The sequence below is a fragment of the Culex pipiens genome, chromosome 3 (genome assembly GCF_016801865.2).
Source record: "Culex pipiens pallens isolate TS chromosome 3, TS_CPP_V2, whole genome shotgun sequence".
Taxonomy (NCBI): Eukaryota; Metazoa; Arthropoda; class Insecta; order Diptera; family Culicidae; genus Culex; species Culex pipiens.
Window position 1 is genome coordinate 95,235,777 of NC_068939.1, and position 25,390 is coordinate 95,261,166.

The window sequence follows — 25,390 nt, forward strand, 5'->3', positions numbered from 1 at the left end:
AGAAAAGCCGAAACCGATACGGAGGAATGCTAATAAAAATTGAATGAAGAAAACGGCGGCATTCCTGTCCCCGGTCGCCATTAGGAAGATTGTCCTTTTTTTTCGGTTGCTCCTGGAGTGGTTTAAGCAGACGAAAATGGGGGGAAAAGCATTTTCCGAAAACGTGCGTTGTTCCACGCGACTCACGGGAGAGATTGAATTTGTGCGAAATATTTTAATTTACATATAAATTTAATAAGAGGGTTCTTGGCTTCCCCCGGAACGGGGGAAGGGAGCTTAAGTGCGGGTCAGGGAGTTTGGAGGAAAAATCGCTTGCGAAAATAAACAGCGGATTACCGAGGGGAGGGGACGCCAACCTGGAGTGCGAAGATAATCATTGACTATGGTATTTTTTTCCCCAGCCTGGGTCGTAACGGTTATGATTTTCCGAGGCTTTTCCAGGTCGCACGCACACATTCACTCACGCACTCCCTGTTTGGTCCCTTTTGAATGGACGACGCCAGCCGGATTGTGTGCGGGCACAGGGAAAAATTATGAATAAAGCATGCACATCATGTGCGTATTAAGGTGGGCAGGTAAGCCTCCGGAACGGTGAGGAGAGATGGTAATGGACCGGAGGGACGATCGTAATATAAATATTTTTCAAGTGTGCTTATTTCGTGATGGTGAGCGGGGAGGCTTCTGATGCTGGCAGGAAACTGCGTGGAAGGTGTTATAAATGGAGATAATTCTAAGCTGGATTAATAATTAGACTGCTCATTGACGGTTTCGGCACATCATTCGCAGAGAAAAAGGTCTCTCGAGGGACGAATGATGAAAATTGGCTCGTTAATCTTAACGGTTGCAACTTTTCTATTTGAAAGTCTCTGGATACAAAACTTTAAGAATTTGGAATTTGTACTCACTAAAAACGAATATAATTTTATTTCATTCGCAGACAGGATTAAATTTATTAAATGGTGGTATAAATGCTATTCAATTATTCTAAGAAATTAAACACCTCCACTAAATTTTCATTTCATAGAAGGTATTCAAGGAGACGCCCTTTTTAAATTGAACCATCATACCCAATATTCGTTATGATTAGTACTGTCTGGAAATAAACTGAACAAGTTAATTTTGGCACCTTCAAGGAATCCAACTATTACAGTTTGTGACGAGAAATCAACAAAAGAACACAATAAAACTGCATTGTTAAATTAAAAAAGTTATTTTGTAACAAGTTAAACAACATTCAAATTGAAAAATGTATTTCAAATGTTATTGAATGGTACTGATAAAACATGACAGGCAACCTAAATAATTCTCTCGAAATAGGCCAATTTGATGCATTTTTATTTTTTTCCTGTTTTGTGTCACTCATACAAGGCTTCATACAATTTTGGCAGCTGTCGTTAAAAAATGGTATATAAAAATTCGAAATTCATTATCTTTTGAAGAAATTTTTTTATCGATTAAGTGTCTTCGGCAAAGTTATAGGTAAGGCTACCAACTCTTGCTGAGCCAAAATCCGTTTACACTCAAACCCCGATGGTTTGACACCAGCTGTTTTCAAACGAACGGGGTCACTTTTTAGTTTGACACCCCTTTTAGACGGAGTTCACACACACTACCAAACGTTGGTTTTGATAGTGTGCGCGAGCGCCGTGTAAAAAGTGACAGTTCGTCACTTTTTAGTTTGACTTTGACCAACCAACGGGGTACAAACTAAAAAAGTGTCAAACGAAAAAGTGACCAACCACCGGGGGTTGAGTGTACATTACCGATATGACACCATGGTTTAACAAAAACTGTCAAGGAATTTGGGAATTAAAAATATTTTTGTTAAACGTTTAAAAGTTTACGAAATGTCAAGTTTGCTTTTACAAATAATATCGCTGTTAGTGTTTTCACGAAATTTTTTCTAGAGATCCTATAAATACAAGCACAACACAAGTTTTTCTCAAGCCAAAATTTGATCTTTAATTTAATAAATATGTTTTGTAAGGATTTTGAAAAGAACAATCATTGACAATCAAGTTTGAACTGCGGAAAACCCGGAAAATTATGCAAGTTATCCTTTTAAAATCAAACTGACAGTAAAATAAAAATATCTAATTAGAGAAAGCTTTGGCCCAATCAAAAAAGCAATGAAATTTTTGAAAAGTTGTTAAAATTCCGTACAAATCCGTATTATGCGAAAAAATCCGTACACAAATTCCGGCCTGTTAAAAATCCGCGGAGAAGGTCGAAAATCCGTACGGTAAGGAAAAATCCGTACAGTTGGTAGCCTTAGTTATAGGTATTGATGAGAACTATTTAAAAAAAACTTAGCTTGAATTAGCATTTATTGATTTTTTTTTTTAGGAAAAAACGCACAGCTTTCGTGCCAAAGATAAAAAAAAGCTGTAAATAAAGTAAAATTTCACATAATTATTTTCGAGCTTCAATTTATAATGTGAAATCAATTATGTGATCGAAAAGTACTTAACAAAAATATTTGAAAAAAAAGTGTATGTAATATCAATTTCCAAAAGTTCTACGAATTTCCTAAAAGATTGTCGAAGATCTCAGTAAATAATGGTTCTTCATTAAGCAAAATTTTACAAAATTGAAGATTTTTAAAATGTTGTGATTTCTTCAAAAGTATTAAAAATATTAAAAATATTTTAAAAATTTCACATTCATAACTAACATGTCTAAATTCAATCATTCGCTCTTGAGCAATTCTCTACGAAATCGGTCTTTTTTCTTCAATTTTAATTTTTGTATTTTTTAATCCGGCTGAAACTTTTTTGGTGCCTTCGGTATGCCCAAAGAAGCCATTTTGCATCATTAGTTTGTCCATATAATTTTCCATACAAATTCGGCAGCTGTCCATACAAAAATGATGTATGAAAATTCAAAAATCTGTATCTTTTGAAGGAATTTTTTGATCGATTTGGTGTCTTCGGCAAAGTTGTAGGTATGGATACGGACTACACTGGAAAAAATAATACACGGTAAAAAAAAATTTGGTGATTTTTTTATTTAACTTTTTATCACTAAAACTTGATTTACAAAAAAACACTATTATTAATTTTTTTTATTTTTTGATATGTTTTAGAAGACATAAAATGCCAACTTTTCAGAAATTTCCAGGTTGTGCAAAAAATCACTGACCGAGTTATGAATTTTTTAATCAATACTGATTTTTTCAAAAAATCGAAATTTTGGTCGTAAAAATTTTTCAACTTCATTTTTCGATGTAAAATCAAATTTGCAATCAAAAAGTACTTTACTAAAATTTTGATAAAGTGCACCGTTTTCAAGTTATAGCCATATTTAAGTGACTTTTTTGAAAATAGTCGCAGTTTTTCATTTTTTTAAATTAGTGCACATGTTTGCCCAGTTTTGAAAAAAATATTTTTGAAAAGCTGAGAAAATTCTCTATATTTTGCTTATTCGGACTATGTTGATACGACCTTTAGTTGCTGAGATATTGCAATGCAAAGGTTTAAAAACAGGAAAATTGATGTTTTCTAAGTTTCACCCAAACAACCCACCATTTTCTATCGTCAATATCTCAGCAACTAATGGTCCGATTTTCAATGTTAATATATGAAACAATTGTGAAATTTTCCGATCTTTTCGAAAAAAATATTTTTGGAATTTTCAAATCAAGACAAACATTTTAAAAGGGCGTAATATTGAATGTTTGGCCATTGTGAAATGTTAGTCTTGATTTGAAAATTCCAAAAATATTTTTTTCGAAGAGATCGGAAAATTTCACAAATGTTTCATAAATTACCATTGCAAATCGGACCATTAGTTGCTGAGATATTGACGATAGAAAATGGTGGGTTGTTTGGGTGAAACTTAGAAAACATCAATTTTCCTGTTTTTAAACCTTTGCATTGCAATATCTCAGCAACTAAAGGTCGTATCAACAAAGTCCAAATAAGCAAAATATAGAGAATTTTCTCAGCTTTTCAAAAATATTTTTTTCAAAACTGGGCAAACATGTGCACTAATTTAAAAAAATGAAAAACTGCGACTATTTTCAAAAAAGTCACTTAAATATGGCTTTAACTTGAAAACGGTGCACTTTATCAAAATTTCAGTACAGTACTTTTTGATTGCAAATTTGATTTTACATCGAAAAATGAAGTTGAAAAATTTTTACGACCAAAATTTCGATTTTTTGAAAAAATCAGTATTGATTAAAAAATTCATAACTCGGTCAGTGATTTTTTGCACAACCTGGAAATTTCTGAAAAGTTGGCATTTTATGCCTTCTAAAACATATCAAAAAATAAAAAAAATTAAAAATAGTGTTTTTTTGTAAATCAAGTTTTAGTGATAAAAAGTTAAATAAAAAAATCACCAAATTTTTTTTACCGTGTATTATTTTTTTCCAGTGTAGTCCGTATCCATACCTACAACTTTGCCGAAGACACCAAATCGATCAAAAAATTCCTTCAAAAGATACAGATTTTTGAATTTTCATACATCATTTTTGTATGGACAGCTGCCGAATTTGTATGGAAAATTATATGGACAAACTAATGATGCAAAATGGCTTCTTTGGGCATACCGAAGGCACCAAAAAAGTTTCAGTCGGATTAAAAAATACAAAAAAAATCGAATGACCGAAATCCTAGAGAACTGCTCTCTTTTGAAATGTTGGTTTTAATTTCTTCGTTTTTTTCAAATTTACCGGACGACCTGACGTAATGGTGAACAAAAAACGAAATTAAGGATACAGTTACATAATCTTAGGCATTTCCATTCAATAAATTATTTTTAATTTATAAAACTGTGGTTATTGAAAAGCATATTGTACTGAAAAGTGTAATTTTTTGCAATATATGGACGATTTTCCAATAACTTATCGAAACATAATTATAAACTTTAGTATGTAAATTGAGTAAACTATAGAATTTTTTTTATGAATTTAAGATTATTTCAAAACAAAGATTTGGTCCCTTGGCCTTAGTCTGACTTGAAGGGAGTAAAGTCATAACATAAACTTTAATATATTAAACACCTTGTATCACACAATGCTTTAAAAGATGACAATAATAATGAATTAATTTAAGAAAATATGAGTATTGAATTATTATTAATTCAAAAAAATAGAGATTTCTATTTCCAGAACTATTTCCAATTTGAGGTTTAAAATTCAAAATTTGTATAATGTCGGAAAAATTATTTAAAAAAATGTTTAATTAAAATAATTTCGCCTTATCACTTACCATGTAAGTAACTGCGCTGACAGAGGTTAATTTTCCAAGTTTTATTTTTATTTTCGCAAAGGTTGTTGGGTAATTCTCTACCAACTCACACGAAATCGGGAAAAGTTGCCCCGACCCCTCTTCGATTTGCGTGAAACTTTGTCCTAAGGGGTAACTTTTGTCCCTGATCACGAATCCGAGGTCCGTTTTTTGATATCTCGTGACGGAGGGGCGGTACAACCCCTTCCATTTTTGAACGTGCGAAAAAAGAGGTGTTTTTCAATAATTTGCAGTCTGAAACGGTGATGAGATAGAAATCTGGTGTCAAAGGGACTTTTATGTAAAATTAGACACCCGAATCGATGGCGTACTCAGAATTCCGAAAAAAACGTATTTTTCATCGAAAAAAACACTAAAAAGTTTTAAAAATTCTCCCATTTTCCGTTACTCGACTGTAAAAAAAATTGGAACATGTCATTTTATGGGAAATTTAATGTACTTTTCGAATCTACATTAACCCAGAAGGGTCATTTTATCATTTAGAACAAAATTTTTCATTTTAAAATTTCGTGTTTTTTTCTAACTTTGCAGCATTATTTTTTAGAGTGTAACAATGTTCTACAAAGTTGTAGAACAGACAATTACAAAAATTTTGATATGTAGACATAAGGGGTTTGCTTATAAACATCACGAGTTATCGTGGTTTTACGAAAAAAAGTTTTGAATAAGTTACTTTTTGCGTTTCTCTTTATTTCGTCGTCCGTGTCTGTCGCGGGTGACCATGAACGGCCATGATCGATGACGACCAATTTTTTCAAAACTTTTTTTCGTAAAATCGCGATAACACGTTATGTTTATTAGCAAACTCCTTATGTCTATATATCAAAATTTTTGTAATTGTCTGCTCTACAACTTTGTATAAAATTGTTACACTCTAAAAAGAAACCCTGCAAAGTTAGAAAAAACACGACATTTTAAAATGAAAATTTTTGTTCTAAATGAAAAAATGACCCTTCTGGGTCAATGTAGATTAAAAAAGTACATTAAATTTCCCATAAATGACATGTTCCAAAAAATTTTACAGTCGAGTAACGGAAAATGGGAGAATTTTTAAATCTTTTTTAGTGTTTTATTCGATGAAAAATACGTGTTTTCAAAATTCTTAGTACGCCATCAAATCGGGCGTCTAATTTTACATAAAAGTCCCTTTCATATTTCTATTTCATCACCGTTTCAGGCTGCAAATTATTGAAAAATACCTCTTTTTTCGCATGTTCAAAAATGGAAGGGGTCGTACCGCCCCTCCGTCACGAGATATCAAAAAACGGACCTCGGATTCGAGATCAGGGACAAAAGTTACCTCTTAGGACAAAGTTTCACTTAAATCGAAGAGGGGTCGGGGCAACTGCTGTGTGAGTTGGCGGAAAATTACCCTGTTATTTATTTTAATTAATTTATTTTTTATAAATGTTGATTGAATGTCGAAAGAGTTTAAAAAATCTAGTTTTTCATTTCAATACCGTTTTTTTAGTATGTGTTTTTTAGTATGTGATTTAGTAAAAGATAAATGTGCATCGTAGTTTGTGAACAGTTGATGAGTGTAAACGTGAGATTTCCTACAATTTTCTCGCAAGAAACGAGCCCACAAAATGTAATTACATTATTATCAAAAGACACGGACACGCACAAACACACACACACATGGAAACGAAAACAGCTAGAGTGGGTGAAATTCTGAGGGGGGGTGTGCTCTGGAACTCGCTCTCAGAGAGGTGTGTCCTGATACGCCAAGAAGGGTTTGGTTTTTGGGTTTCAGAATTTTGAACATTTGCCGTGTTGCCGAATTGTGGGACGAATTTTTGCGTGGGAATTTTGACACCCCGTTCTGCGATGAGTTGCGAAACCAAAAGGGAAACTAAAGCTGCCGAAACACGCCGCTAGTAAATTGTGAGTCGGAAAACAAAAGATTTTACCGTAACTGGGAACTGAAAGTGGTTTCGAAAATGCTTTAAACAATGACTTGCTCCTCTCAGGATTGTTGAGAAGAGCACAACCATTGAAACGAAGAAATAAATTTTGTAAGAGAAAAATCGAAAAAATCCTGAAACAGAAACAACAAAAACACAAAAACACAAAACGAAACAAACAGAAAATAAAAACTACCAAATAATTACGTACAACACCCTTAGGTAAGATATAAATCACGCACGACACTTTAAGGTTACGACAACGAATGAAAGAAAAACAACAACAGAGAGTGAGAGCAGCAGCAGCAGCAGTAGAAACAGAGTGAGAGGGCGCTTCAAAAGGGGCGCCTGAAGGGGGTTGAGCGCCCTTTTTCCTTTTCCGCCTCTCCACGCAGGCAGGCCATGTGATACGGAAAAGTTTCTCGGGAGAGCCCTCGAAGCCGAAGGAAATATTTGAGTCACGATTCATGGTGGCGTTAAATGAATATTAAAATTTTCGACTATTGTGTAAGTATCGCTTTCCTGGACGTCTCCTCTGAAGGGGAGGAAACGGACCAAAGTGGCAATTTTCGGTCAGTTCGCCACGCAATTTCATGGTGAGGTTTTCGGGGTTGATTTTTGGCAATGTTGAGGGCCCTGGGAGGAAGAGGCGGTGTCCTGAGAAATCACACTCCCCTTCCAGGTCCCAGTTGGTTTGTAATTTACGGCCATAAATTATGGCTTTTCAATTTGGGGGGCTCGCCCCTTCCGGTTGCCACGTTGGAGAAGTTTTTGAGTGGATTTTGTAAGAAGAGAATGAAACAAGATACACTCAAACCCCGATGGTTTGACACCAACTGTTGTCAAACGAACGGGGTTTCTTTTTAATTTGACACCCCTTTTACACGTTTTTTACACACACACTACCAAACACTTTGATAGTTTGCGTGAGTGCCTTGTTAAAAGTTCGTCACTTTTTAGTTTGACTTTGACTAACCAACGGGGTACAAATTAAAAAAGTGTCAAACGAAAAAGAAACCAGGTTGAGTGTATACTACTTTTAGAATTTAAAGATTCATTTATTAGGTTAAAAAAAAGTTTGAAAAAAGTCAAACAACTTAATTAAGCATTTGATGAGGAAAGGGACTTGTTTCACATTTGCCACTATCTGTCTTTTGACAGGTGGTTTCCCGATTCATTTACTCTCTGAAAATTAACACCTTCAAAACTGTCATAAATTGTAAATATTATGATCCGGTTGCATGACCAATGTGTCACTTCAAGCAAAACAAAGTAAAAGGACCAAGGTTTATTTGTAAACACGCAGTCTGTTCTGCTCTCAATGTTAACATCAACAGGATAGATTGTTTGTTTACTTATCCACATTGGCATTGTTTTGACTAAGTCAAGTGTCTTTGAAGAGGTGTTTGTAATCACAACTAGATGTCAACATCTTCCAATTTCACTCAAACTCAATGTGAACTGTCACTATAGCATGCGGGATAGACTGTTTGTTTACATACATGGCCTTGGACGTAAACAAGAAGAGGGATAATGTAATTTGGAGAGATCATCTGCCAATCGCTGTTATAAAGGAATTCGCAGTAAACAAACAGTCTATCTCACTTGCTCTAGTGACAGTTCACGTTGAGTTCAAATGGGATGAACCCTATTGAAAATTTACTACGGTAATGTCACATTTCAAACAAAAAATTTAAAAAGGTCGAAGAAGATTCGCACTGCTTTTAACATCTTTCAATGCGCCCGTTTGAAATGTTACGCTCAAAAATCAATGTTATCCTCAATTTTTTGCATTTTGGGTTGGAATTTCTTCAAATCACTCGCAATCAAACGCCTTTCTCAACCTCAATCCCATCACTCTGAAAACTGATGCTGCTCTCGTTGTTGTTGTTGTTGCTGCTGTTGTGATGGAAAAGTCTTGTGCTTACTTCCGAAGCCTCTTTGTTTCCGTCAGACCCTTTCGCCTGAGTCGTGGTCGTCGTCGTCGACTCTGTGCTGTGATGAACGGCACAAATCCACAAACGTGAATCACTTTCGTTTTTGTGCGACTCTTCTTCTTCTTGTGATTGCACGCGATGTTTTTCTTCGCTCTCTTGATTTTTTTTGTTAGTGTGTGTGTGTGTGTGTTTTTCTTCTTTTTGTTTTGAACGGGGAAAATGGGGAGTGGGGGGTGTTAGCTTGTATAAAGTCCTGAAGTTCAAGAATTGGCTTACGTTGCGTCGAAAAATTGGCTACTCCTAATTCCCTATGTTGCTCGCTCTTTCTCTCTCAGTACGTTTGTCGTCCCAGCGGTTCTAACTTTCTTTGCAGTTGATGTTTGCTGATATTGTGCAGAACAATTGGTTTTGTTTGTTTTTGCTACGGTTTGCTTTGTTTGGCTAGGCTGATTTTGTCCCTAAAAATGCTTATTTTCCTATTTCCTAGATATCACACTTGCTTTAAAGCTCTACTGTTTCACGCCGGCTTTCACTTTGTTGATTTTAAAGTTTTTTTTGTTTTTAAATGTCCCAATTTGTTCTCTTCTCTTTCGCTTTCGAAGCCTAACCCTTTGCTCAACTGTCCCTTGTTAACGAAACTTGTTCTAACACGCTGCCGATGTCGACTGTTGTTGTTGTTGCTGTTGTTGCTGCTGTTGTTGTGGTGCAACGACAAATTGTTGCGAAAACATCGACTTCATCGCGATTGAGACGACTTCTGTGCTTGTTTGTTAAGTGATTGTCAGGTTTGTTTTGTATGTGTGTGCGTTTATAGTTCAAATAGTTTTGTTTCGCGGCACAGAAGGGGCAGTCCAAGAAAGAAAAGAAAAGAAAGAAAGAAAAGGAGGAAAATAAGAGTTTGCTTAATGAAATGAAACTGTTTGTTTGCAAAGTTTGCTGGTTATAAACTCTTTTATGGTATTTGATAAGGCTGAAAAGTGTTCAATAAATTGATGACAAGTTTTTTTTGTGACTTCAGATCAATAACGAGAACATCATGTGAGTTATTAGGTTACATTAAAGATGTTCTTAAAAATTCGATGTTCGTGAAAAATTTATTATGTTGTAGTAGATTTCAGGGAAACAACGAGAATTTTTAGAATAAACGCATAGTTTTCAATGAAATTTCCCTTAATTTAAGAATACCGTCATCTCTGGCAAATCGGTTTTAGTTTTAGTCTCTTTAGTATTTTGAAATTTTGGATTAGTTTCTGATAGAATCGACCCAGATGCACAACAGTAGTGCATCGGTTTCAAAATTTCCAGCATTTAAGTGCTCTAAAAACTGCTGTCTCTATTCAGACAGTAGTCCCGATTCGCCCCAGATGACGGTACTCTACATTGTATTTGTAAGAGTGTTTGTGATCAATCATTTGGATTTCAAAAAGTGCCTCTGATGTTCTTGAAAGACCAAATGATTGTAAATTCAAATGTTAAGTAAGAAATGTGAGTCAATGAGTGTAAATTAATCCCAATTTGATTTAATTGGGGTCATGTTTTGTTTAAAACCCTGTAGGAATACTGTTGCATACACACCTTAAGAATCCTTATGTACTTTTAATATGTTTTAATTGATCTACAGATTGTAACACATGGGTACTTCTCTAATATGAAATTATATTTATCTAAATTAATCAAAAACATGCTGAAGAAAACTCGAGTTACTTTTACATCAACCCAATCGTAGTTCATTCCCGTGGAAAACATTTATTCTAGCTAACGCAAACATTTCCAGCTTGACTGAACCGCAAATTTCAGTTCATCACAGCGCGATGAGTGCGAGAAATGTAAGAAAAACATTTCCACCGAAAAAAAAATCCAGCCCGAACAAAGTTGTGGTGCAAAAATTTTCGGCAAAAGTGAATTGCAAGAAAAACATTTGCGCCCACCCGCCCCTTCGCTACCGCCCTGCACACCAAAACTAACACACAATTTCGACAGCACTGCAAACACCACTCTTTTAGCTTGGAGTGATTTTTCATGCAGAAATGTAAACAGTACCTACACTTTAGCCGTAGCAGCAGATGCTGGAAAATGGCTTTTTCTGCTTTTACCTCAGTGTCTAACCAACAAAACCAAACTGGAAGAAGCTTGGAATAGCTATTCAGCGTAGGAGGAGAGAGGAGGGTTGAAAGATAGTGGAAAATGCTAGCCTAAAAGCAGTTTCGAATGAGGCCCCCCTGGCCGTAATTTAAAAGGTAGCAAAATTAATGGTTGAAATGCAAATCTGGTGTGTGCTTTTACGGTTTTCTCGGTTTCGGAGGTCTTTCCCCCCACCGTTTGGCAGGAAGCTGGAAAATTTGCATCAAGTGCCCGCGCCAAATCCTCCAGCAGTCACATGCCGGTCAATCTTGGAAAAGACAAAAAAGTGGGTTGATTTTTTTCTCTTGCTGAAAAAGACAGGTGCGATAACGATGCTTTCGAGGGTTCCGGGAAAAAAAACTTTTTTTTCCTCCTCAAAACCGAGGCCCACTTTTCGCGTGCAGCGGCATCCTTCCAGAAAAGGGGTAAACAAATGACGAGAGCAGGCAGATGCAAATTGAAATTGTTTACTTGTGCATTTTAATTATTCGTCGTGGTGTTTTCCCCTGCAGCTGTGTGGGAGGGAGGAAACCACATGAAAAGCTATCTTTTTTTTGCAAAACCCCCTTTTTTGGGTGGTTTTGAGCTAGGTTTGAGCGAAATGAAAATTGCGGTTTAAATTTAGGACCCACTGGGCAGGGAGAGCGAGCTGGAACGATGAAGCCATTAAGCGAATTAATATTTATTTAGGACACACGATTGGGGCCGGAGATGGAGTTTGGTGATTCGGAACTTTGGACTATTTGCCTTTCTTTGTGGGGTTTCAAGAAATGGTTTGAGGGTAGATTTAAGAAATTTCGGACAATTTTTGTCCAACGATTCTTAAAGTGAGTTTTTGACAAGCTTGTCAAGATTGTCAAGATTATTTTCATAATCAAAATTCATGCCCAGATTACTTTTGCCAATAAGGATGACTGATCCCACGATGCCAACATGTTTGAAACCTTATTCAAATTGTTTCTTCCCTAATTCCTTCCCTCTCCAGAATAACCCACATTTGGGACAAAATCACACGCTCACCCATTAATTTATGCGTGAGCCAGCAGGGCGCGGCGGCACCCTGTATGTTGCCTAACCCCAGGCGCATTCGTCTTACTATATATTTGAAAGCATGTTTGCAAACGACCTCCCCACCATTTGGCGCACCATCAGGACTCTGGAGATTTATGCGTTTTCTTCATCCCGCGAAGGAAAATGCCTTCTTTTTGAAAAACGACGTGGCGAATAAATTTAATGTTCATAAATTTTAACCACTTTCCCTTGTTTGGTTGTTTTTTTTTATTTTTTTCTCCCTCACAAACTCCTTTTCTACACCGGTTGTAACACATGTGCTGCTCCGCTCCAAGCTCGAGGAGTCCTTCAACCTGCCTGCCTACCCGCCGGGAGAAGGGACGGAAATTTAGACTGACTTTATCTGGCGGAATAAATCAAACGCCTGTCAGAGCTCAGCTCCTCCAGCTGGGTGTGCCCACGTGTGGCATGCACAAGGTTACCCCCAATCCACTTGGGTGTGAGCAAACGAGGTGGGAGGGGGATGAATTGTGCTTTAATTGGGAGTTTAATCTTATCGTGGCGCCCGGTTGTAAGGGTAACCTTTTTGTTCACGGTTTAATCTGGTGAACGTGTGTGTGTGTGTATTTGGTGTGTCGTTTTGTTTAGCAATAAATCAACCTGGGAAGGGGGGAAGATTTTTGTTGCTTTTTAATTGGGAGCGTTTGGCGGAACGAGCACATTAAGCCCTAGATCAAAGATATTTGGGCTGATTAATTTGCTTTCGCGGCAAAAAATCTCCTGTTTCTTCGTGAATGTATTGGAATCAAAATATAACCAAACAAGACTTTTTAAACCTTACAAAAATTAAACAGCAACTAAATTTTTATTCAGCTATCATGTCAGATTGATATCGCGACTGAAGTGATTTTTTTGATATGTTTTGCTTAAGAGAATTTAATTCAAGAAGCAACAAAATTGTGTGCATGGTTGGATAGATCTGGCAACCTTGTTATGCCTTTTTGATTAGGATGGAAATTTGTAAATTGTATTTGCAATTTAAAGAAACTTTGATGTGACATCAATCTGGATCAAATGGAACAAACCCGGACAAAATCAGTCCAACCAGTCAGTGGTGATAAAAACGAGTGAAACAAAATCATGTCTGCACACACCATCTCAGACATTTGCGTTTAATTTTGATTTCATGTTCAAAGTGATTTTATAACTTTTTCTTAGTGCACATACGCCACTTTGATTTATTTTATCAGCATGATTTTACGATATCCTTTGTAACATATTTAACATTTAATAATAACATGTTTTTTATCGCCTATCTAATATGGTCGAGAAAAATTTAAGGTATCCTCATTTGAAGTTTTTGAACATTTTTCCAATGGGACGAAATTTCACCTACAGGGAAATAAAGGAAAAAAGTTGTAAAGATGTTTTTGGAAATTTGGGAGATTATCTGTTAAAATTGAAATTGTGAAAATATAATGAAAACGGTACATTGAATAACCAAAACGCACAAAAATATTCTGTTGAAACCCAAAATTAATAAAAGTAACTTACAGTTGGGCATTTACCCAACCAATTACACTTTTCTGTACCCGGGCAGACGGTAATAACAAAATTCATGCCATTTCAATAACAAATACTGTTAAAATAACGAAAAATTTCATTGAATCTTCTTGGAAAATCAATTTTTGCATAAGAGTTTAATAACAGTTTATGTTATCATAACAAAATTTGTTATTGGTCTGATATTGGTTGAAAGCCAAAACAACTTTGAAATAACATTTTCTGTTATGGAAGAATAACTCCAACTTTTATTGGGATGATCGGATTAGTTGTTAAAATAACAATTCACAAAGATTTGTTCGAAGAGTAACTGAAAAAAATATTAGTCTGTTATTACAATAACAATCCGATAACAAAAAAACCATAACGACGAATAACAAATCTTGTTATAAATAACATAAAATGTTATCGGCCTAGTATTTTCAAAAAATCAAAAAATGTGATTCCTAAGTTATTTCCGTCCGCTCGGGTAGTGATTTATGTACTCCATGGGCCCAGAAACATTTCTCAACAAAGAATTCATCAAAATAAGTTTTTAAGAAAGAGGGTGTGCAATTTTATCAGAAAATTTCCCAAATTTCCAATAAAACCATTTTAACTTTTTTTTCTTTATTTCCAATATTTTTGCGTTCTTCAGGAAAAATGTTCCCTGCATGATTTCCCATAAGTAATGATATGATCTGAACCATAAATTTAGCCCTAAATTGCTGAAACTTTCTACCAGAATGAGCTAGCGATTTCGTTTTTTTGTCAAAAGACGTGTTTTTAGTTTTATAAATCTTCTTCGAAGACAATAAAAAACTCCTTTGATGGTGTGTTGAGCAAAGTTTTAGTAAACACAAATATGAGCAACTTTGCTCAAGAGTGCAATGCTCTAGCGAATCTAGAATAAGATTAGGGTAATTCTCTACCAACTCACACGAAATCGGGAAAAGTTGCCCCGACCCCTCTTCGATACGCGTGAAACTTTGTCCTAAGGGGTAACTTTTTTCCCTGATCACGAATCCGAGGTCCGTTTTTTGATATCTCGTGACGGAGGGGCGGTACGACCCCTTCCATTTTTGAACATGCGAAAAAAGAGGTGTTTTTCAACAATTTGCAGCCTGAAACGGCGATGAGATAGAAATTTGGTGTCAAAGGGACTTTTATGTAAAATTAGACGAAATTAGAATTACGAGTTTATTTATACAGGCTTACATCGTAGCAGGTTGGATTCTTCTAGACATTACGATGCCTCTGTGCTCTCTTGTTTTTAGCTTGCTGGTGTTCCTATTTAGTATGCACAAGAGAGCACTAAGGTCGATTTGTTGAGCTCACCAAGATAAATATTTCGCTTTCGAGAGAAAGACAATCAGACCTTATAAACAAAAGTTACAGTCGTAAAACAATGAAAAAGCGCATTTTTTCATTTCAAAAACTCAAAAAGGTGATGGGGTTGGACCACGATTTTAAAGCATTTGAAAGTACACACTCCAGAATGCATTTATTCAACTATCTCTGAGGTCTGTTTTAATCGTTTTTTGCTTATAGCTTTTGAAAGAATTGAGCGAATTTCTTCATAAGAAAAATTTCATCAATGAAGCTATCCAAACGTCTAGAAGGGCTCATAAATTGGTAACAACAGCAAAAAACAAGTTCTAGGTTAAATGTTTAAGGAATATTTCACTTCAATCTGTTGTTTATTTGAATTTTACTCAAAATCATGACTAAGTATTGAAAATAAAATATATTTAAAAAATGTTGGAACATTTAGGCACAAGTCTCAATATCGATAAGGATTCAATTTCTGGACAAATATTTGTCTGATCCACGAAACATTTTTGTTTATGTGCCACCACAAAATAATGAAGATTGAAAATAATGAATTTTAAAATGGAAATTCTTCATGAATTTAATCAACTTAAATTAGAATAAACGGCATCTTTAATGGATTTTTCTGTTTGCTGTTCCAAGAAATTAAATTATCTTCAAACAATGTTTTCAAGAACATACACCTCCTAACGACCATTTTCCACTCCAAAAGTGCCCATTCTTCGCCCTAATCAAGTAACGCCATAATATCAAATTTGATTCCGCTTCTCTCTGCAACTACGCCAGTTCCCAAACTCCCAGCCTTAAAGCCTTTTAAAGCGATCCGGGAGCGACCGTGATTAAAAGTCGCATTTATCATTTCTACGCCGGGCGCCGACGAACGCATCCTGCCTGCGCCCCCTTTCCTGCTGTGACCTTTCCGAATTTCTCACCCCACCCCCTGAAAGGTCGTTGTCGTGGACGCCACGCCGGAAAAAGGGGGAAAGCCGGGATCAACCACCGCCAACACCGCATATATTCGGATATCCGGACGACCCTCCGGGCCCGGGCGGACGGGGGTTAAGTGGTTTTGTTCTCATTAGTTTTGGCTCAGGCCCCGAAAATTGCCACCTTCTGGCCACGGCGGCGGCGGGTTGACTTGGGAGAGAGAGAGTCAACACCCAAGAACACCAACTTGATGGGTTTTCTCGGGCAAGTCCGGGCGAGCTGAAAGATGTGCAACAACCGCCCGGGTAGTTTGTTGGGGGGACGGGGAGGGGTTGATGATTTATTCTTTAGAATAAATCTTGAGAATAAAATAAATTGTATTATTTATGGTTGTGTATCTTTCGGTAATAAACTTCAGGAAGGCAAGCTAGACCATCCCGGGCTTTAATGGAACGGAGATAAGTTAGATTGTTTTGGAGCACCCGGCAGTGTTTTTGGCGGCTGGGGGTGTTGCGGCAAATGGCCACTCCGAGAGGTGCTGATGGTGTCGTGGGGCGGTCGAGATAACGCTGAAGGCCGTGGCGAATTGTTAATGGAAAAATTCATTGCATTCTTCTGCATGGAAAGTCGGGCGCCCAGATGGAGCGATTTTTCTTGGGATAAACATTTTTCTTCCCTGGCGATGAATGATTGGGCTAATCAAAAATGTCGATGCTGGGTTGAGCAGCTGAGTCCTCAGGATTCGAACGGGGCTTAATGCCAACATTAATCAGTCAGTTTCTTCCAAACAAATAGTAAGTCTTAAAGATTTCTTGCGAGCAGTGCTCTAGATGTTCGGAAATAGAGTTTTTTTTTCAGAACCATAAATGTTACAGATATCAATACCCCAAACAGTCGATAATCTTTGCACCTTAAATGAAAATTTTTATGGTTTCCATCTATTCAAGGAACCAGCTTCCCGTTAGTGACTTCATTATCGATCCAAACCCTCAACTATTTCCAACATTTCCCTCAAATCGATTGAAACCGTAGCACGACACCCGAGGCTGTAATTTTCCCAAAGCCACAGCTTCCGCAAAATTCAATAATCCGCGCTGCCTTACAACTGTTAAGAAAGCGTCAGATAACTGTGGCGATGGCACCGCTTCAAAGTTACAAAAGATCCCAACTAACTCGAAGCGCAACAAGAGCTCGGGCCACCCGCCATCCAATGCCAAGTCATTTAGCTCGACTCTTAATAACCGAACGTTCATAATGACGCGTAATAATGGTTTCGAATGAAACTGTCGTCTAAAGTTGCCCGCTCAAAGTCGGTTTCAAAGAAGCTTTTTGCTGAAGTGGAGTGGGGTGAAGTTTCGGAGGGGTGAAAGAAAAGTCATTAACGCTTTGTTTCAGCTTTGTTCAAAAATATCTGATAACAAGTTTGTCGTTAGACAAAGTATAGAGTGACAATCCGCACACGACGAGACTCCTTTCTGCTGCTGCGGAGATGATTCTGACAGGCACGGGTCGTCCCGGCAACCGCCGAGCAGCGAAAGTCACCCCGAGAGTATCACGTTAAGTTTTTCGGGGACGGAGTGTGGGGGTGGGGGGACTGTAAGCTGCTAAAATAATATTCCAACATGTCCTGGGTGGAGTCAAAATATCTGGCGGTTGTGCAGCGAGTCGACCCCATGTGGTTGTTTTCTTACACCCAGTTTGGTCGTAATAGACGGGGGAGAGGGAAGTCGGCAGAGTTCAGAAGTGCTGACTCGAAAAGATCGAGAAGTCAACGGGGCGACATCGGATATCGTTGGCGCACATGTTCGAGGTACTGAGACAGGATTATGTGTACTTTGGAAGGCAGGCAGGCAAAGCTGCAAGTTTATTGAACATGAGGCCTTTTGGAGAAATTTTATGGTGCTCTAAGTAATACTGAAGTTAGTTTGAGGATGAGCTTTGTGATGGTTAGTTTGTAACATCTTTGAATGGAATAATTTGAATAAAATTTCAGTATTTTTTGTATTTTTTTTTTTTACTCTTTTATCATATGGTACACAAAGTTATTGATATTGATGACTCAAAAAACTGAAATTGATTGAAATTCATGTCCAAGCTCTACAAGACTAGCCTATTTTTCTGTCAAAGCAGAAGCTTCAGGGATTAAATCTCGGTCATTGACATTGAAGTAAAGACTCCGACATAACAGCTTAGTGGTATGGATTTACACTCCTCGAGTGAATTGATCACATTGCATTGGATCTTTGGAGCTTGTCCAGGCGGGGCCAGACAATGTCCAACGACCTCGGTATCAGCTACCAAGTTCTCTAAAAGTACCACTGAAACCTTTTAATATCCCATTTGAACAAATTCAAAAAGCAATTCACGTTTGTCACGTTCAACTTTAAACTTTTCACAAACTTCAGCTCAATGTCATTACCTGCTTCTCCCACCCAAAAAACCCATTCATACCATTCCAACCGCAAAATGCAATTACAAAAATCTCCCCACCATTCACACCAAGTGACACACCATCAACGGCTCCACTTGCCAGCCTTCTGCCGCTGTTAAGGTTCAGTCAATGATGATGGCTACAAAATTAAAAGCACGTGTGTTATTTTCTGGTTCGCGGAAAACTTCCAGCAATCTTCCCCGCCCCCGAAATCCACCCCCTCTTCCACCGCGTGATTGTAGTAGATTCCACAGCCTCCACCGTCATAACATGCCATATGGCACAGAGTTCACTTCATAGCGCGAGAAGGTACACCGCGTACTTGCAGCAATTTCAAAACCGTAACACCATGCATGAACCACCAAATCTCTAGCGCGTCACGTCACACGAGGTGACGTGTTATGCCACGGTTCCACGGAATATTTTCACCAGGTGCCACGTGGAATCCACCTCACTCCCCCTCGTCCCTCCGAAATACAAAGTTCACAGCGTAAAATTGAAATATAATAAAAACTTATTTATGCATGTTTTCCCGGGAGTTTTTTTTCGAGCTCCTTTTTTTTCAAAAGCTGCACACGTCCGGAACAAGAGTAGCTTCAAGCTGTGTGATCTTCTCACTTCCCCCCGAGTCGACTCTCAAGAGTCGAGACTCCATGCACGGTCGTTATAACCGTTTGAAGCTTCCCCACCCCACCCCCCCAGTCTAAATCCAGTTCCGCAGAATCCAGTCGGGAAGGCACTTTTCGAGCAAGTTTTTTTTTATGAACTCCAACATCCTGAGCAGAAAAAAAGTCGGGGTTGAGGAGTTTCCACATTGTTCCTTTTGTTCAACACTTTTAATTCTTCACCTCTGGGCGTTGTTGTTGTTTTATTTTCTATGTTTTGTGAGTGAATGTAGCAAATTTAAACTTCGAGTACGGGCCCGATTGCCCCTCGTGGAAGTGAACTCGTCAAAAGCGTTGAGCAGAACTTCAGTGTGCTCACTTGAGTTTCGACAGGCGAGGTTGATTACTGGACATTTTCAGAGCTATTTTGGGACAGAATTTGGAATATATCGCTGTTAAATTATTTAATCGTTGTGGGACAAATATACCCATTTGGGCAGATCGGTTAAACTTGATTTTCATGACAAAATTTGAAGTGATAAAGTGTGATGATGTGACAATGAAAACAAGTTTAAGTGGGACAATTTGAGTTTAGGTGAGACAAATAGGATGCTGTCCAAGCATAACAACTATACTGTGGTAAAGACAATTATTTTGACAGATCATTGATGCTGAGTATTCCTAACCAAAGTGAGACATGTTTTGAGTACGTGTTGTTGTCAAAGTATTAAAATTGTACTGGGACAAAACTAGCCACTTGGACAGATCGGCCACTTTTCTTCGGAAGAGTGTGCTCACTTGAGTTTCGACAGGCGAGCTTGATTACTGGACATTTTCAGAGCTATTTTGGGACAGAATTTGGAATAAATCGCTGTCAAAATTATTTAACCGTTGTGGGACAAAGTGAACCATTTGGGCAGATCAGCCTAACTTAATTTCTTGATCAGTTTTTATGTGGTCAAGTGTGATGAACTTCAAAGATTCTTGTCACATTTTCAAAATTATACTGGGTTAATGAGAACCATTTGGACAATTTGGTATAAGGTGAGATAAACAGGATGCAGTCCACAGATCATTGATGTTGAGTATTCCTAACCAGAGAGAGACAAGTTTTGAGCACGTCTTGTTTTCAAAGTATTAAAATTGTACTGGACAAAACTAGCCACTTGGACAGATCGGCCATTTGACTTCAGAAGAGTGGGTTCACAAGAGTTTCGACAGGCAAGGTCAGAGATATTTTGAGACAAATTTTGGAATAAACCGCTGTCAAAATTATAGATTCGTTGTGGGACAAATAGAACCATTTGGACAGATCGGCTAAACTTGATTTTCGTGATAAAACATTAAGTGATAGAGCGAAACTTCAAAGATTCTCGTAAAAGCTTCAAAATTATACTGGGACTATGAGAATTATTTGACAGAGACAGTGTGAGCTAAATTTTATGATTCAAATTTAAGTGGGACAATTTGAGATAAAGTGAGACAAACAGAATCCTGTCAAAGCATAAAAACTATACTGAAAAAAAGACAATTATTTGGACAGATCGTTGATGCTGAGTATTCCCAACCAAAGTGAGACAAGTTTTGAGCACGTGTTGTTGTCAAAGTATTAAAATTGTACTGGGACAAAACTAGCCACTTGGACAGATCGGCTGTAGCCGCTTGAACAACACATTTCTGCAGAAGACTGTGCTCGCTTGAGTTTCGACAGGCGAGATTGATTAGTGGCCTGTAAAATTGGTTACTTTTTGAGGAAAAAATGCCAAAAATTGAAGTTCTACAACGTTTATTTCAAAATTCAGCCAACTGTTTTCCTTACATTTTGCAGTAAACTTACATGACTTTCCACCAATCTTCTTAAGAGTGATCCTGTTTCCATGTCTAAACAGCAACCTCCCATCGAAAAGTGATGAAAGTGTTTGCTGCTCCAACTTGGAAGAGTGGTCTACTCCACCACATGCATGCCACAAGGAACCAGCATACTTTCCCCCAGAAAGTCTTGGCTCCCAAAATACACCTTCTAATTGAGTTAAGGATTAAGTTTCGGCGTCGGAATGCCGCAAGGGTTGTTTTCCGGAGCTTCTTTTTTCAGGTGGAAGACTTTTTGGCTGGAATGCCCCGAAAAAGTTGCCCAGAGTTGTTTTTGAAAGTTATCGCCCTCCCCTTTGAAAGGTGACGAAAGCGGATTCTTTTTATGGTTGCCCAACTTGAGCGAGAGACAAATCGTTCGGAAACTAATCACTTCAGCGCAGTAATTAGGTCAATGCATTGAAAGTGTGATTTTCAATCACTCAAGCGCTCCAATTACCGGGCTCCACGTTTTTCAGCAAATTCAATTTGCACAACCCGTCCCACCCCCCATCGAATCGAAGCGTTTTAATCTAAACTGGAAAATCATTAAGATTCAGCGCGTCAGAAGAAGCGACCGCACACAATTTCATTAGCCGCCACGCGATTCGCAAAGCTTAACGTCATCGGGTTTATCGCCGTCCCACCATCTTGATTTATTGATTCACAAGGGGAGGGGAGGTCGGTACTCTTTTGTCTCACGATGAATAATCGTATTTTGATCGGAGAGAGGACATCGACAGGAAGCACTTTGGTGGCGGGTGTCTTCTTCGTCGCGCCGGATGGACGACGATTGTACAATCCTTAAGGGTTGCGTGTTTTAATTTTGTGATTGTCATCGTTTAAGTTTTGTGCAAATTTGACTGTAAAAATGGGCGAATTTTGGAAAGAGAACGGGTTGAGACAAAATGTGTCATTTGGCAATCTGAGAGTCTCTGCAAAAAAATAATAGTCAAGGTTCTTTCTTTAAGAGATTTGAAGACGTGGGACACAGCCAAGCCCTTATTGACCAAAAGCGCGACTGCATGAGACAAACTGAGACAGCGACTGAGACAAGGTTTTGAGAAAAAGAATGAAATGAGACAAAAAAAAAACTCGGCAGCATTTTGTTCATTTGAGACACAATTGATTCCTAGTCCATCGTTTTTCAGTGATCTTGAGACAACAATTGTTATTTTAATAGGTAAGTTGAGTCAACTTGTTCGTTGACTTGGGGTTCATTTTGCTCTGCTGCGATTCTTTTTGACCATTTTTAGAAATATTATGGACACAAATTTTAGTTGGTCCTATCCAAAAAATGGCAATGATCAATGTAAAAGATGAGATTAAATAAACTGTTGCTAATATAGTGAAATTGTGGTGGGACAAGGAGAGCCATTTGGGTAGATTGGTAATATTGAAGTGTTATTATAAAATTTCCAACAGAAATGGTTGGAGTGAACAAATTTTGAGCTTTATATAAGTATTTCAATTGAACTGTGACAAAACATATCATTTGGATAGATTGTTTATTGCCACAAAATATCCATTATAAAAATTTAAGTATAAAAACTGTCATGAGATGAACACTAACACGAAACCAAACAAGTTTTTGTCAAAGTTTCTAAATCATACTGGGACAATGAGATCCATTCTGACAGATCGTTTGGACTAATTTCTAAGATTCAAATATAAGTGATACCCTGTGTGGTCAAGTGAGACAAAACTGTTGAAAATTGTACTGGGACAAAAAGAACCATTTGGACAGATTGAAGCAAAAAAGTCATGGTCAGCAGTGGGACAAATTGTGAACAGTTGTTGTTATCAAAAGTGGGACAAAACTAGTCACTTGAACAGATTGCTTAAGCTGGTTTTTAAAATTGAAAATGCTGTAAGACAAAAATGGCTTATTGACGAATCTTTGAAATTGTAGTGAGACAAAATGAACCGTTTGGGCAGATTTTTAAAACTATAATTTTTTTTCTAAGAATACAAATTGGACAAATTGTTGAAGCTTAGCAAATTGAGACACGAGCACGTGTTTTTGTTAAAGTATTTGAATTTTACAGAGACAAAACTAACCGTTTGGACAAATATGGTATAATGGGACAAAAAAGGATTATTGTCGATTATTTTAAATTGTAGTGAGACAAATTGGACCATTTGGACATATTGATAAAATAATCAGATTTTTTCTAAACATAACATTTGGACAAATTGTTGAAGCCTAACAAAGTAAGACAAATTGTAATAAGTTTTGTTGTCCGTTATTATATTGTACTGGGACAAAACTTACCATTTGGACAGTTCTCCCCAAATATGATACGGTGAGGCAGAGAAGGATTTTTGGCGAATCTTTGAAATCGTCGTGAGACAAATTGAACCATTTGGACAGATTGATAAAACAATCAAAATTATTTTAAGCAAACCAAATGAGACAAATTGTAAGCAAGTGTTGTTGTCAAAGTATTACAAATCTTCGAAGTTGTTTTTTTTATGATCGAAGTTGCAACGAGACAAAAAAAATGATAAGGTGAGACAAAAAAGAGATGTTAATGAATCTTTGAAATTGTAGTGAGACAAACTGAACCATTTGGACAAATTAACAAAAATGGACAAAAATCCCCAAATTTTCACAGTGCCCTCGATTTTCACTCAATAAAGCGACTGAATCCCACCCACAGAGTCCCACTTTTTACAGTTTAGATCGCACCGAGAGCCACGTTTCGTGTGTCATTACCGCGCTGCACTGACAAAGGAAAGCCATAAAACGTCGCCGTCGCGCGATGTCCCCAGACCGACCGCCGGGACATTCAACAGAGTGGTCCTTAAAAGCAGTTTTGTTCGGAATCAAAAAACGCGGTGCTATTTTGTGGCGTGTATAGTGACGGTGATGATGATGACGAGCGATGCTTATGATTATGTCTGTTTTGGGGGAGTGAGGGTTGAGGGTGGTGGTCGAGCCTTGACATAAACAGAGGCAAAATTGAACGAACAGAGCTCGCTTATCGGATCAGCGGGGGGAATGAAAAGCCACGTGGACTGGGGTTTCGAATTTATGTGTCGTTAAAAGTTAATGATTATGATCTATCGTAAAAGTTCGGTGCCGTTGCGAAGACCGCGCGCTCTCTTTTCATTAAGCAAAGGAATTATGGCAACGTCGTCTTAGCAGCGCACCGTTTAAGGTTTGTTTTGTGTTTTTTTTCTGCTTCGCAATCTCCCCGTTGAAATCATTTCAAGGAAGGAAGGATGAACTTTACGGAGGGTGTTGTTATGCAGTTTCCTTTACACATGCAATGCACGTTGATGGCGTGATATCTCGGTCAGAACGATTAAAGATTATGGCCAGCCATGAAGGGAGATCAAATAGCTTAGCGAGGGATAATGGAGAGTTAAAATTTTACACCCCGAGTTCCAAGGTAACTCAATTTAACCGAAAAATGAGCTGAGCGCAAATCGCGTGTAAAGTGTGCCAACTGCTATGGGAAATGGGCAGCAAACTTTCGTGGCTTCAACCACAACTATCACACCAACAATGATAAATGAGTGCCCCATCGGAGATGGGGGCACGTTCCGACTCAATTCACCTCTCGAGGAAAAACAAAAATCCTGCCACCTAATCCAATTTGGCTCCGGAAAAACACAACACAAACCGAACACACCCTTGGCCAAACCACACTAAAACCGCTTACCAAATCATGCGTTATTATCCAAAATTAATGAAGTTTACCGGAACGTAATTGATTACGACGCATAATGAGTTTTCCACGTTCGCCGAGCTTCGTTGGATTGAGGCAAAAAGAAAGAAACAGAGAAACAGTGAGCGGCTGAGCTTAGAAATGTTTTTGTTTTGCGGAGGTGGGACAACGCACCGCACACAAGTGGAAAAAAGTTTTCATTACTCACTCATCCAAGTCATTCGTGCGGTTCGTGGTTGCTATTTGCTCATTTCTTCGGCTGGTGATACGCACAATCAGTCTTGCGCTGTGCCAAGTGAAAGTTCAGACGTCACCCCCAACACACACTGGAAATGTCCATAAAAAGATTAATTATGCGTGTGAGTTTTGGAACGCAAAACTTTTCCAGCTGCCTCAGCGCGCGAAAAAATACGGTTTGTGGCACTTTGTTGCCGTCTTGGAGTGAGTTGAAGGATGATCTCGGGGAGATGTACGTATGGAGAAAGATTTGAGGACCGTGCGAGTGTGTGATTTTGGAATTTCTTTTCCCTACTTCATCTTCAAATCAAATCTCTTCTAAAACAGAGAAAAATGAGAAAACTGAGACAGCTGAGACTACTGAGACAACTGAGTCAACTGAATCAACTAAGTCAACTGAGTCATTTGAGACAACTGAGTCAACTGAGATAATTAAGATAACTGAAGCGACTGAGACAACTGAGGCAACTGAGACAACTGAGAAAACTGAGACAACTGAGACAACTGAAGCAACGGAGACAACTGAAACACCTGAGTCAACTGAGACAACTGAGTCAACT

The 25,390-nt window shown here is 37.8% G+C and overlaps 1 protein-coding gene across 17 annotated transcripts in view; it reads right to left on the reverse strand.

Annotated features, from left to right (window-relative positions):
* Positions 1 to 25,390, reverse strand: part of LOC120422695 (CUGBP Elav-like family member 4) — a 948,890-nt gene that overhangs the window by 150,225 nt on the left and 773,275 nt on the right. Inside the window, exon 1 of one of the 17 annotated variants that reach the window (XM_052710121.1) lies at positions 9,091 to 9,733. The exons of the other annotated variants lie outside the window; for them this stretch is intronic. The gene's annotated coding sequence lies outside the window, so the exon portion shown is untranslated. Of the gene's footprint in view, positions 1 to 9,090; positions 9,734 to 25,390 lie in introns of those variants that run through there. 17 annotated transcript variants of the gene reach the window in all.